We start from the raw sequence: 15,703 nt of genomic DNA, 5'->3' as shown, positions 1-15,703 counted from the left end.
ACACAAAACAATCTGAAGGTGAAATAAGAATTTTAAAGTGCAGCTAGGAGAATACAGGAATTAGACGCCCTCCTAACAATAATGTCATAGCGAATGTAAAGGCTTTAACAAAATCACGTGTCCTGGTAAATCTGTATGATGAGGGTGAAATTGAAATTACATACATGTCTCTGTTTGTAAATGGGAATGGGTGAAGAGGTAGGTCTTTAAGGATTATGTTATAATATGTTCTGTTATGTTCTTTAAATAGCTATGTAATTACTTACAGTACTGTTGACGTTTGGTACCCGTCACATCCTGGTCCCGAGGATTCAGTCACGGACAGGGATTGTTTGAGTTGGGTCACCTTTCATGCATATGTTTGCATGTGTGTTTTAACCCGTTGAGTTCTCCCGTCGGCCAACGGCCGTCACGAGCACTACCTCGCTAGTGCTGTGCACGTCCGTTGGCCGACACGGCCCTCCCACTCTGTAAAACTGCCACACCGCAGCGGATTTTGCGCCGCGCTAAAGGGGTTAATGTTTGGTGCTGTCTGGAGTATGTAGCTAAAGGTTTTTACCAATAAAGGTTTAAGTCATCATAGAGGACTGGCATGTGCATTGTCAGGACTGAAGTATATGTGTGAGATAACATACAATTTGACATCTATTTAGGATCAGCATTCCTTAAAAACAGACTAGCAGTAGGGTGTAGGGCAGAGGTAGGTTTAGTGTGTTGCTTTATTGCACAGAGTTGTATAATGTTTAATGAAGAGTGGAGTTATTTTGTTGTCAGTTTAGTGAGATCCAACCATATGGTGTCTATGTGCTTTTTTTTTTAGATGTCCTTGCATTGTTCTGAAAAAAGTATTCGGTTGTGGGTTGTGTTTGTTTATTTATTGCTATGGTTGGTGATGTGAGCTCAGAGACACCCAACGATATGAAAAACATCTGTGTTGGATGTGTGCTGATGAGCTAGGACCACCTCCGAAAATATCTAAATAGGTAAAAAGCCTTGGAATTATCATGGATGCCAAACTGCCAATGAACCCCCTGGATAAGGGAGCCAAACCAAGATTTCTCTCAATGGGAACACTGTGATGCATCTTCCCGCACCTAGGATTCCCACACAAGGTTTAAGCTACCACCTCTCTTCTTCTATCAAAATTGGAATATGCTAATAGTCTGTTTCATGGGTCAACGTTGTCAACTATGGGAAGATTAAAAAGAATATAGAACACTGCAGATAGCCTTGGCCTTTGCTTGAGGGCACTACACTGGTTACCAGCTGCAAAAACATCCTCCTCTAAGCTGCTTTGTATCACAAACAATTCAATGCTTGGCAAAGGACCACATCAGGAAAAAAATCAACAAATACGTTCAACAAAGGAGCCTACTCTCAAGAAAGGCTCTTGTCTCATAATTCCTACAGACAGGGAATAAAAACATTGGTGGAACATCTTTTTCTGTTCAAGCAGGTAAATTATGGAATTCCATATCCTCAAACATAAGATCCACAAACAACTATCCCCACTTCAGATTAGTCAAAAGCTGGCTCTTCCCCACATGATGGTGATACTCATAACTCAAGAATATAGCACAACAGTATATTCAGACATGACAAACTATACTTCTCACAGTATAGAAAAGAGCTGCCGTTATACAAGTACATGTCATTGTACTTTGAACTATGCCTCCTGTTATAAGTAGATATGTTTATATAATGGGAAGACTACATTACACTACAAGATACATGGTGTATACCAGGCCATGTCAAAATGGTTGCTTCTTTGTACATATAAGTGCATATATAGAGGGGTATGCCTGCCACTAATAACTACAATAAATGGCATCTGTAAATTCATTTATATATAGGTTAAAGTTATTTGAAATCATAGAAAATCAAAAAAGTACCACAAGAGAAATGTGGACAGGAAACCATGTAAATAGTGGAGCTTCTATTCACATATGGATATTTATATACAGGGTTTTAATCAAGCAAAAATACTGTAGCCAAGTGAGTGTGTGTGTGTGCGGGTTTGTGTTACTATCCTTGTGGGGACTTGGGTGTGATAACACACTCACGCTGTGGGGACTTGATTGCACTGTGGGGACCTGAACCCAGGTCCCCACAAGGCAATGTCCTTTAAATGATAGAAAATCGCTTCAGGAACATCTGTGTCAATTTTTCAACTTTTAAAAGAATTGTCTTGTGGGGACCTGTGTTTCATAAAGTGTGTTTATATTTCTGCTCAGCTCTGCCCCTGTAGACAGTTGGCGGTACTGCAGTCTTAAACACACTTTGCATTTAAACACACTTTGTTCACCAGGAACACAAGTTAGCAGCAGAAAGCACAGATATTTCAAAGGAAAAGCTGCAAAACCCTGTGTTAAAAAATATTTTCATGCAAAGTAACATTTTCCCCATTTAATAAAGTAAAACTTTATTTACATGAAAATTTTGAATTTAAACTATTTAAGTTTAAAAATTGTTAGTGGTTGTATAGACATTGCTAAAAGCACTTTGGGTACGTTTTAAATCCCAGATTACGTCACTATTGCAGTTTGATCCTTATCTGCAATTAAAGAATGATGGTGCATTAAAACATGATACAATATAAACTGATCTGATCGTTTTTTGCAAATTTTATTACATTTTAATATTCACTTTGGAATACGTTCTTCAGATGATGCTAACAGCTACGCCGAACTGCAGTAATGTCATGCCCACAGCATGGGGAAGTTTAATTTTAACAGAAAAAGCATGTTCTTAGAACATTAGTTACATTATTCGAAAATATATTCAAATATTGCCATAAGATGAAGTTACATTTAAATCCTTTGAATTGCTTAATTTCCAAACTATTCCCAATGCTTTACCAATTAAAGCAGCTGCATTCCCAAAGATGGGTGTAGAACATTCATATAACGAGCATTGGCAAAGCCAACAGGTATCACCTATGAGACAGCTACTGGCTTTGACAGAGTTTTTTCGTCCTGCTGTACAGCAGCGTCCCTACTCTGCCACATGGGTGCAATTGAAATTTAAAAAAATTTAAAAGCACTATAATGCAGCCAAAACAGACCACATCATGACACTTATTTTTATTGCTGGCAGGAGGGTGGGGTGTGTGAGGGGTCAACACTATCAACAGAGGAGGTGGGGAAAAGAAAAATCACTGATGTTGCCACTACTGATCACAGTATATAAAGAAGTTGTCAGAGCCTTCTTGGCCTTATTCAATTATAAAATGCAGACTCTGATATATATGAACCTTAACGAAGTAGGTGCAGAGACACAGGGTCCTGGTTCACCCTAATTAGTGGCTATGTTTTAAAAGCCATAACAGGGGAGGTGGATAGGAGACCAAATCCCTATCTTGCATTAGGGCTCACAGTGCCCTTACTACTGCATTGACAATCCAACACTTATTACAGTTTGGTTTTAGTGCTTCAGCTAAGGTGCAAAGTTCTGCTGTAAAATGGGCCATTTCATGTTGGTGTCCACTTCAATTTGCCCTTCCTGTGTATTTAAATATAGTTTGCCTTCTAAGATCATACTAGTTTAACTACAACATACTGCAGTAGCATAGGCTGTGCTCAACCACCTGCCTTATGACTGAGAAGGTCTTCAAGCCGACAGTGTGGAGAGGATGTGGCGTTATGCTAGAGCTGCAAACTTGGAACTCGATTCTTGACATTGGCTTGACATCCTGTGATTCTGGTCAAATCACTTTATCTCACTGTGCCTAAAGAAATTGTACATGACTTAACTGGTGCTCATGTAAAGTGCTTCAAAGAGGAGTGACACAAGCACAACACTGGTGGGAATGAGGGATTTACAGAAGCATGTGAGAAGTGGCTTTGATTGCTTCACCATAAGAACTTTTGTGTGGGTCAAGCCTACTAATGCAACCACAGCCGTGGGAGAGGGTGATATAGACTACTGCTCAGGTCTCGAGATCTGTCATGAGGTAGCTGCAGCCTGTGACACATCAGTACTAGACATACTGAGAAGATGAACTGTCTGTGTGTTGATATTCCTTCCTCTTTCCTTCAATTGGCAAATGTTACTATCATCTGCCTTGAGAAGAAACTCAGGCAGGGCTTCAGGGCAATGACCCTCACACATAACAAATTTCCCATAAACAAGTGAATAGGCCTGTGCACCTGAACCTTCTGAAGTTGATTCTACTCCCATAGTGGGAGATGGGCCCTGCTGGTAAGAGCACACTTTCTGGAAGAGAAGCAGTATGTGCTGTGCCTGACCTAAGACCTTGAAGGCAACTAGGCAGTGAATGAAGGATCCAAAACATAGGGCCTCACTGATCAAAAACATTTGCTCACGACATAACCTACATCAATATCAAAATGTCCGGAGCACATAATGCTGTACACAGATGAACTATATTAGCTACTCAGAGCCCTTACTATGACTATACACTTATACTGTATAAAAAAAATTACTCAATCCTGGAGAGCCTCATACTCCACCCAAGAGAAGGAAGGCTTTCACCGCAGACATAGGGTCCATAAAGAATGGACAAGTATATCACATTAAGGGGGTGAAAAGTCTCTTGTTTAGAAGTGAAATATTTTTGGGCATAATATGTTGTCTATGATCATATTGGTCAGCAGTTGGGAGCAGAGATTGTGGGATTCGCTTAACTGCAGACTATAAAGAGTGTTTATAACTTTTGGACACCTACCTTTAGCAAGGAATCTACCATACTTATATTGGAATTGAAGCATGAATGTTGCTGTAAATAGACTGTCATTTAAGTAGGGCAGTACTTTTTAAAATGAGGCACTACACCTAATATTTTGGGTAAGCCTAGAACATTTTTGGTATACATCTAAGAAGAAAGAGCCGTAGCATGGATATGGGTGCGGGCAGAAAACAGTAGATGTGTGTCTGTTTTGGAATGCAATTGCACTACTTTACCTACAGCTCATACCCTAGCATGGAAATAGTCTAAGTTAGGGGCTAAGCTGTAGACAGTATATTATATAAATACAACCATGATTTATTCACATTTTGATCATGTACTCATGTGGCATTGAGAGGGATTCAATCAACTTTGCCACATAAAATTATTTTTGTGTCAAACGTTGAAGCGAGTGCAGCACCAAATTCTCTGCTCTGTGGTGCACAAACCCACTATCAGGGTGGGAACAGTTCAAAGACAACTGGAATACACACAAAGCCAGATCTACTCAACTAATGTGTCCTGCCTTTGCATGAAGTTATACCACCAAATGAAACCAGGAGCAAACAATGGGTATAAGGAAAAGCCTAGGATATTTCCTGACACGCATGTAATTTCTGCAAAAATATCCACTTGACACAGCTTACTTGACATTGTGTTAAAATTTGTACTGGAGAGCTTCATCATATATAAATTTCACAAAAGGCACTACTAGCTTTCCTTATCACTGTCAGGCAATGCTTAGAATCACACAAAACAGACATCAATGGCATGCGACTCTTTGAAAATATGGTGCTGTACTATCTTTACTGTTTGTCCAAGGGAGTGCAATGGAATATTACAAATGTTTATATAGCACTGCCCCATGTTTAGTTTATCTAGATCACTGGGTGGCACCACAGCGCCATGTTTCTGAACAAGAGAGTAGCCAGAAAATGAACATACTTCCCGATTTTGAACTAAAGCTTTGATGGCATCAAGTAAGTGAGCCCAACCCGCCCTAGCTGAGCTCCCTTGTCTCCTCCATCGAAGCATCCTTTCACCCTACCACCTTTTGATATCCACTATTTCACCTTTACAATGTGTCAGTCATTCATTCTTTCATCCGTCATTCATTCGTCCCCATTACATCCATCAAGCTATCCATCTATCCAGTCTGCCATCCATCCCTCCACTTTGGTATCCATCCACTCTGCCATGCATCCATCCATCCATCCACCCACTCTGTCATCACTCTCTCCATTCTGCCATCCATCCATCATCCACTCTGCCATCCATCCATTATCCACTCTACCGTCCATCCATTCACTCTTCCATGTATCCTCTCTGCCATCCACCCATCCATTCTACCACCTATATACTCACTCAGCCCTCTATCTAGCCATCCATCATCATCCGTCCATCCACTGTGCCATTCATCTACCCACTCAACCATTCATCATCCATCCATCCATCCATCTATCTATCCACTCTGCCATCCATTCAGCCATCCATCTACTCTGTCATCCATTCACTCATTCATCCACCTTGCCTTACATTAACTAATTTCATCCACTCAGCGATCGATCCATGCATTACTTTAATCTGTCATCCTTTCACCTGCCTATCTACCTATTCATTCATCCATCCAGCAATACCTTTACTCTGCCATCATTTCACCTGTCCATTCACCTATCCATTGCTTTACGCTGCCATCCTTTCACATGTTCATCCACCTATCTATTCACTCTCTCATCCATCCAGCTATTTACTCTGCCATTCCTTCAGCTTCCATTTATCTATCCATCCATCCATCACTTTGCCATCCATCCATGTCTTACCTCTGCCATCCTTTCACATGTTCATCCACCTATTAATGTGCTCTCTCATCCATCCAGCAATTTACTCTGCCATCCTTTCACCTGTCCATCCAACTATCCATTAATTTCATGCACCCTTTCACCCACTCATCCATCAACCCACTCATTCATCCACCTACTCATACACCCATCTTCCTTCCTTTCACCCATCCTTCCTTTAAATATTCCTTCTTTCTCTCCTTTTCCTTTTTTACCCATCTTTTGTTCTTCCTTTCTCCTGTTTGCTTTTCTGTTGAGGCAGAATTCCTTTATTGCATTAATTACGACATTTAGTCTGCTCAGGTGCAGACAGAATAGGAGCACAAAGAACTACAGCTCCCGCTGTAGCTGCTGAAGCAACACAACACCCCTGTTTCTGAGCTGTGCTAGCTCCAGCCTATTCTCTAACTTGTACTTATCAAGTTATTGCATGCCCACATAGACATTCTGGGTTAATTCAAAACAGGTACACTGCTCCCTTCAGCATGATATTTGTTCTGGACACTTTAAGCATGTAACTTGAGTAAGAAGAGTCTTAGACTTCCACTGAACTGTGATCATCCACAACAGGTATGTTTGTGGATTTGCAGCCAGTCAGGGAAGACTTCTCAAGAGTGGCTGAACTTCCCAATAACTACACCTTATCTCTGTGGGGACTTAAACATGTTAGTAACTACACATTATTTATGGGGAGATTTAAACATATTCACACACTTTCTTTGTGGGGACTTGAATAAGGCACAACCTGTGTGAGCTCTTGAACAGTTCTATAATCACACACTATTTGTGTGGGCACTTAAACATCATAATCTTCACACACAATCGTTGAGGTGACTCAAGCATGATTACATTCACACACATTCTCTTTGAGATCTTAAACATTCCTCTAATAACACACTATCCTCATTACGATGTCGGTCTGAAAGCGTCTGACCGACAGTCGCATTCCCCTAGACCGTGTTGGGACCGATCCGTCCAGCTCAGTCAGAAACAATTCTGACGGACCGATTATGATGCTCGCGGTCGGAAGGTGACTTCTGAATCTGTTCCAACCAGCATTTGGAGAATCCGAGTCGGTCGGAACTGATTCTTACAGTTCAACTGTCAGTGTTTCTGCCTGACCAATTACGATTCCAACAGCCTTTCTGACTAGGTCTGTCCGACACAAAAAGGCTGTTGGAAACTGACTTTGGGGGCCCCTAGCACGCCCCCCTTTATCCTGAGTCCTCCGGTTTGGGCTCGAGGGGATATCCAAGGAACCCCCTGAGAAACCATGCACAGTGTGGCAGGCACCATGGGGTGCCCGCAACAGGGAGCAAGGTTTTCCACAGACACCCATTTTCCCAATAGGATCCTGTGTTATCAGTCGGAATACAGGCTCTCATTGAAGTCAATGGGAGTCCTTCCGAACGATGTCTGGAAGCATCGTAATTGGTCGGGCAGAACCACCGACCACAAGTTAGTTGGAACCGAATCTGACAAGGAGTCCGGTAGTGTAGTTTCTGACCAACATCGTAATGAGGCCCTAAGTATGTGCGGGTTTGAACATGCCTATAATGCATGTTTGAACATGAACAATTGTACCTTCCCATGCTATCTATGTAAGGACATGAAGATCATCTTTAAAAACTGTCCCTGTGGGGACTCGAAGACTACTATTGTTGCACATTATCTCTGTAGGGACTTGAACATAATAATAAACACACACTATCTTTGTGGCTGCTTGAACACCCAGTAACCACATACTATCTCTGTGGGGAGATTTGACTATTATATTCACACACTATCTTTGTGGGCACTTGAATATGATTAACTTCACACACAATCTGTGGGAGGTCTTGAACATTTCCATAATCACACATGTCCTGATTCACAAAGGTGATCTTACATTTTTGTGTATGTTTGACATTTTGCAATTCACAAAGCAATTGTACAAGTAGTATCTTTACAACTCCTTATATTTTTATGTGCAGAGTACCTGCCACGAGTTTAGAGGCTCTGCAGCCGTAAAGATACTACTCGTAAAATGCCTTTGTGAATTGCAAAAATTTGTAAGCTTAAACAAAAGTTTAATTTGACCTTTATGAATCAGGACCACAGTGTCTCTATGCCACTAGAACAGCATTTTAGTGGAGACTTGAGCATGATCATCAACCACTATCTTTGTGGCGACTTGAAGATGATTACCTTCACACACAATGGCTGTGAGGTCTTGAACTTTCATGTAATCGCTTCATTTCTTTGGGGACTTAAACATCATTATCTACACACAGTATTTTCATGCTCTATCTTTGTGGGAATTTGATCATCATTACCTTCTCACACTGTTTCTTTGAGGTCTGGATCGTACCTATAAGCACACACAATCTTTGGAGAACTTGAACATCCCTCTAATCACACACTATGTGTATGCAGATTTGAGGTTCACTGATGAAATATCGATGTACAAATTATCGATATACAAAAATATCGACGCAAAAATATAAGGGCCAATTAGGATGGCATATTAGACCGGCGGAAAAGGGGCATAACATGGTGTCCGTGTCTGCAAGACACTGCCATCCCTATTACAATGCTGGCAGAGAGCAGCCTTTCCATGGTGGCATTGCGCCATAGAAAGGCAGGCCGTTCCTGCAGTTGGGGGCCCATTGCGGGCCCCCAGGGTGTTGGGTGGTGCACAGGGCATTTGCATGCACAAGGTGGCAGGCACTGCGCGGTACCTGTCACATTGTCCATGCAAATGCACAACATGCCTTTTTTACATTGCGGCGGGTGGTGCTTACAGCACCGCCCGCCGCAATGTAAAAAATGCGGGTTGGCCCGCCAGTGTGGCGGGTGCATCCTAATTTGTAAGGCGGGAACGCCGCAACATCGGCGGTCAGTCCTGTGCCCCGATGCGGTGGCGGGCGGACATAGTCCGTCCGCCATCGTAATAAGACCCATAGAGTACAAAAGTATTGACTCCCTATATTTAAACAGGTAAGCACAAGAATATCAAAGAAAAAATATTGAAGTAAAAAATGTAGATGTACAAAATATCGACTTATATTTATTATATGTAATATATATATTTATCAAATATTATTTTTAACAAAATAAATGTAATTTAATACACATTTTAACTAAATATACCAAATAAACTTAATTAAAAAAATATAAAAACACAAACATAAAACTGTCTACATATACATATATTTACTTAAATATAATTTATTAACTATTATGTTTATTTCATTTTTTAACTTTTAAATATAAAAAAATATACAAATATCAATTTAAAATTAAAAAAATAACCATTTTACAATGAATTCAAACAGTTAACTAAAAATTACTATTCCCACTCCAGTGAGTGCAACAGTTGGGAAAGTGCTGGATAGCGGATGAGTAAAAATTACTATTCCCAGTCCAGTGAGTGCAACAGTAAGGAAAGTGCTGGATAGCAGAGGGGTAAACATTACTATTCCCACTCCAGTGAGTGCCACAGTAGGGAAAGTGCTGGATGGCGGAGGGTTAAAAATGACTACTCCCACTCCAGTGAGTGCAACAGTATGGAAAGTGCTGGATAGCGGAGGGGTAAAAATTACTATTCCCGTCTCCATAGGTGCAACAGTAGGGAAAGTGCTGGATGGCGGAGGAATAAAAATTACTATTCCCACTCCAGTGAGTGCAACAGTAAGGAAAGTGCTGGATGGCGGAGGGATAAAAATTACTATTCCCACTCCAGTGAGTGCAACAGTAGAGAAAGAGCTGGATAGCGTATGAGTTAAAATTACTATCCCCACTCCAGTGAGTGCAACAGTAGGGAAAGTGCTGGATGGCGGAAGAGTAAAAATTACTATTCCCACTCCATTGAGTGCAACAATAGGGAAAGTACTGGATAGCGAATGAGTAAAAATTACTATTCCCACTCCAGTGAGTGCAACAGTAGGGAAAGTGCTGGATGGCGGAGGAGTAAAAATTACTATTCCCACTCCAGTGAGTGCAACAGTAAGGAAAGTGTTGGATAGCAGAGAAACAAATTATTAATATTTAAATATTTTAAAAAATGTAAATATGAAAAATAAATAAACAATATTTAAACAAACAGATTAAATATATTGAACATTAATGTTAAATATATTCATAACAGATATCAAAAAGGTAGAACTATTTTCTAAAATAAATACATTTATAAACAATATTTATTAAAAATAAGCAAATATGGAACATACCACATGATTTTGATTGTGGATTCGCTAAGACTTTTACATTTGACCATTCAATTGGACTTTATTGACTTTAGTGCTCAATTCACTTGATGAACTTTCTTTTTTTTAATTATTTATCAGCATTCAGAGAGATGTTACATTTAAATACATATAAAAAGTAATTTCATTTTTCATTTTTGTTTTTTTTAAACAATTTGTCAAAGCTTGCGAATTAATCCAAATGAATAATGAAAGTGACAGAAAGACAATAATATAGCCAAAACATTCATAGAAGCATGAGAAAAAAGTCTTTTGTACTTTACCCTTACCCTTTTAACCATTTTGTTACAGGAGCCCATAATTTAGTGCCCCATTTTCTAACCTGATATCCCTTACAGGTGTACAGAGCCTGTTCAAGATTATAAACAGCTATAAAGCGAGCTAAAAATTCATGAAAAGATGGGGGCAATGTATCCTTCCATCTGGTAGCAATAAGTAATCTAATTATGGTGACCGAGATTAATATGATGCTGGTCTGAGCTCGATCCAGTTCTAACTTACTATCATATCCAATCAGCATAAGCATAGGGGTTAATTCTACAGTTTTATCAAGGATCCTTACCCAAAACTTTACCAATTCAGTTTTTATCAGATCCAGTTGTACGCACCCATAAAACATATGGATGTCCTCTGCTGGACCTACCCCACATCCAGGGCCATTATCGTCCTCCCTTTTTCCCCATTGAAATAGTTTAGCCGGAGTATAATATAGGTTATAGATCGTCTTGTTGTGATTTTAAATTAGCTGATAGGAGCATTTGTTTCCCTAATTGTAATGTCATATCAATGTCAATATCTTCATCCTCTAGTTTGTTGACCCATTTTCTTTCAGTTTTGTCTATATCATCTTGAGCTTGCTCCATCATCAAACTATATAGGTGTTTGATTTAACAAGCAGATTTCACCATAGTTTCAAACAGTGCGATTTTAGCATTAGATATCGTCGGTCTCAATTTACCAACCACCCCCTTAATTTGTAAATATTTAAGGTAATGTCCGTCCGAGATTCCATCTTCTTTTTGCAGCTCGATAAACGAATATACTTGTCCGTTTAGCTGAATATCCCCCAACGTCCGTAATCTTAGTTGTTCCCACCGTTTAGCTATTACATCATAGTACACAGGGGGAGACAAAATTGACTTCCAGATAGGTGTATATTTAGTTATCTTCTCAATGTTCATGTGTTTTTGTATTCTAACCCAATTTTTCCAAGCACTGAGAATAATCTTAAATCGTACTTTCTTATAATAGCTTGGTTCTACTTTACGTAGAAATAGTGCCTTCGCCTCTTCCCCTAGTGCCAGTTCGTAAATTGTTCGAAGCTCTTTATCCTGTACATTATTAACATATTTTTCAAAGAAAAGTATATTCATTTGTTGTAGCAGAGCAGCCCAGTAGTAAAAGGTTAAATTAGGAGCCGCCCACCCGCCCCGTGCTTGTGGTAGAGTCAGAAATTTAAGAGATCTCCTAACCTTACCATATTGCCAAATAAATCTATTAAATATTGGATCTAGCGTTTTAATTATAGATCCTTCTATTTCCACCGGGAGTGACCTAAATAAGTATAAAACCTTCGGGAACATTATCATTTTAAGAACATTCACCCTCCCTATAATAGTTAAATGCAGTGAATTTATTCGCCTAAGATCTAGGGCGATTTTACTGATCACAGGGTTTGAATTTATTTGAGCAATCTGCCGAATATCCGGTGTAATCTTGACTCCAAGATACGTAGCAGTCTTTACTCTTCGGTTGTCCGTAAAGGTGATATTGTCGGTACAGATTATTTGGGTCTTTGATTTATTCAATAAATACCCTGATTCTTTCCCAAATACAATTGCAATATTCTCGATTTCCCTTACAGCCTCCTCAGGGTTAGGTGTTAGTATCGCAATGTCATCTGCGTAAGCAAGTATTTTAGTTCCATACCCCTGAGTCATGAATGGGACAATTACCTTATTCTCAATTATCACTTGGATAAGTGGGTCAATATAAAGGGCAAATAAAATTGGTGAGCAGGGGCATCCCTGCCTAGTACCTCGGGAGACCCTTATCATTTCTGATTCTCTGCCCATTAGCTGTAGTTTCGCGTAGGGAGCTTTATACATAGCTTTAATTGCTGTGATAACCCGGGGTCCAAACCCTTTAGCTGCCAGAATGCCCCATAGATACTCCCATGACACCCGGTCGAATGCCTTTTCCGCATCCAGAAGGATCATAGCTAACTCCCCTATGATGTCAAATAGGGCCACTACTCGTCTTACATGATCAGTTGTATCTCGTCTAGGTACGAAGCCATGCTGCCAGGGTGACACAAGGCTTGCTATGACCCTCTGGAGGCGGTTCGCGAATATTTTAGAATAGATTTTAGCGTCCGCGTTTATTAGGGAAATGGGTCTATACGAGGTGGGCTTATCCAATGATTTACCCTTCTTGGGGAAGATGACAATATTTGTGCCTTTCCAAGAATCTGGGGGGTTCCCAAGATGTTGTACTCCCAAGAAGAGATCCCAAATCAGGGGGGTTAGCTCTTCCTGAAAGATTTTATAAAATTCCAATGGAATCTTATCGGGGCCAGCTGCTTTCCCCGAGGCCAACTGCTGAATTGCTATTCGTAGCTCTTCTAGTGTGAATTCAGTCTCAAGTTTCTCACTGACATCTTCTCCTAATGTCCTATATTCTTTACTAGCCCTCACATAAATATCACTGCGGGGGCCTTGCTTAGCCTCCTTATAAAGATCTTGATAGAAATCATGAAATACTTTTACTATATCCCCTGGGTCAGTATATAGAATCCCCTGATTACATATTGAGGATATCTGGCTCTTCATTGTTTTTTGTCTTGTCTTCAGGGCCAGTAGCGTCCCTACAGTTTCACCATATTCGTAACACTCTGCCCTGTGAGTCTGATACCCGGCCGCGGCTTTTTGGGAGTGATAGGAGCCTATCTCAGCTTTGACCACCGTAATATCTAGTTGAGTTGTTGCTGCTTCCAACCCCCGCACTATTTTGCCCAGATGTTCTTTCTCCAGATCTCTAAGTTTGGCATATAGTTGCTTAATCCTCTTCCCTTGTTGTACTCTTTGGTTAGATACAAAGCTTACCATCTCCCCTCTTACTCCAGCCTTGAATACGTCCCAAGCCAAGTTACGCGGAGTACTAAATCTATTCAAATTAAAGAAATCCTTTATCCAAATTTTAAAGTAACGGATATACTCCTGATCAACCAACAGTTTTCGATCAAATGTCCATTGTGCTTGGTACTTATAAAGTTGCGGTAATCTTACCCTAAGGATCAGAGGATTATGATCAGATATTAGTTTGGGCAATATTTCGACCTCAGCTGCTCCTGTAATGGAATTAGAAATAAAAAAGTAATCCAACCGTACATATTTCTGATGGAGGTAAGAGAAGTATGTATATCCTGGGTCGTTGGGAAATTTAGCGGCCCACCCATCTATCAACCCGTGGCTTTTAATCTGTGATACTAGTGCTCAAAATACCTTGGGCTTCCGCCCTTGATATCTATTAAGCATCCAATTGCCTGCTCCTAAGTGAATATTAAAATCCCCACACATTATAATAGGTGTGGGCCAAGTCGCTAACTCCATCTCCAGATCTTCAAATAATTTAGGCTCATCTTGATTTGATCCGTACACCGTGGCTATTGTTATTCCACATTCAAGCTCAGCCAGAGCCCACCTCCCTCTGGTGTCTCCCATTGTACGCCTAGCAGATCCTATTCGATTTTTAGCCAAGATAGCCACCCCTCTTATATTGGAGGTTTGCGTGGAACAAGCCATTAACGAATATCCCTTAATCATAATTAATCCCCTCTTCTCCCACGGTAAATGTGTTTCCTGGAAGGCAATTATGTCAGGATTGATATATTTAACCATTTCCATGGTTCTATCTCGTTTACTCCTATCTCCTAAGCCACATATATTGACTGAGCAGATTGTCATCTTACCCATACAGACTAAAATATTGTCTCTCTATTTTTATTTTATTTCTTTTTCCCCTGACATACAGATATAAATCTAGATATGTAAGATTAGCTCTCATTTCTCTTATCATTCTCAGCGTTTTAGCACATTTTTTAAATTCTTTTTTCCTAAGCTCTCTGAATTTTTTCTCCCTATTTAATGTCCCCCACCCCAAACCCCTTGACCCCCCTTCCTCCTTACCCCCCCTCTACCACCCCCTCCTCCCCCTCCCCTCCCTCCCGTCTTCGGGGGTTGCCCAGACCACACATCGGTCTGTTAGCGGAGATGGAGAGCAGTTAGCCGACACTGTGAATCATTCACAAAACTATACCCTAAGATCCTTCTTAGGTGGGAATAGCCCCTTTAGATACAAATTATAGTCAGTTTTCCTTTTCCCCGCATATGCCCAGAATTATCGATTTTAAGGAAAAAAAGAAAAGAAAAGAAAAAAGAAGCATGATTGCCCCTCCCTACGACTTCAGTTCGGCCAAAAATTCTCGAGCCTTTATCTCAAATGTAAAAAAAGTTGTTGCCCCTTGCCAGACTACCTTCAGCGATGCGGGATTATTCAAGTAAGCTTTTTCCCCCTTGTCTTGAAAGGGTTTTATCAACTGGCGCAAACGCCACCTCCTTTCCATAGTGACATGGCAAAAGTCAGGTCTTTCAAAAAAGGAAACATCATCCACATTTCTCCTGGCCTCAGGTCTGGCTTTTTCAAACACGGCCTGTCTTAAAAGATAATTACCAAAAAAACAAAATGGCTCTAGGTTTTGCTCCTTCCCTGCCTGGATTTCTGGGAGTAAACGGTGTCCGGTGAACCCGCTGGATCTCTAGTTGCCAATTCCATCCTGTAAGTTCCGGAAATGCTCGTTGAAAGAGGTCCAACACGTAAGTTCGTATATCTGTTCCTTCCTTCCCCTCTGGAACTCCCAGGACCCTCAGATT

This window comes from Triturus cristatus, chromosome 8 (genome assembly GCF_964204655.1).
Source record: "Triturus cristatus chromosome 8, aTriCri1.1, whole genome shotgun sequence".
Taxonomy (NCBI): Eukaryota; Metazoa; Chordata; class Amphibia; order Caudata; family Salamandridae; genus Triturus; species Triturus cristatus.
The sequence above is the reverse complement of the archived record's forward strand: the minus strand, read 5'-3'. Positions refer to the sequence as shown.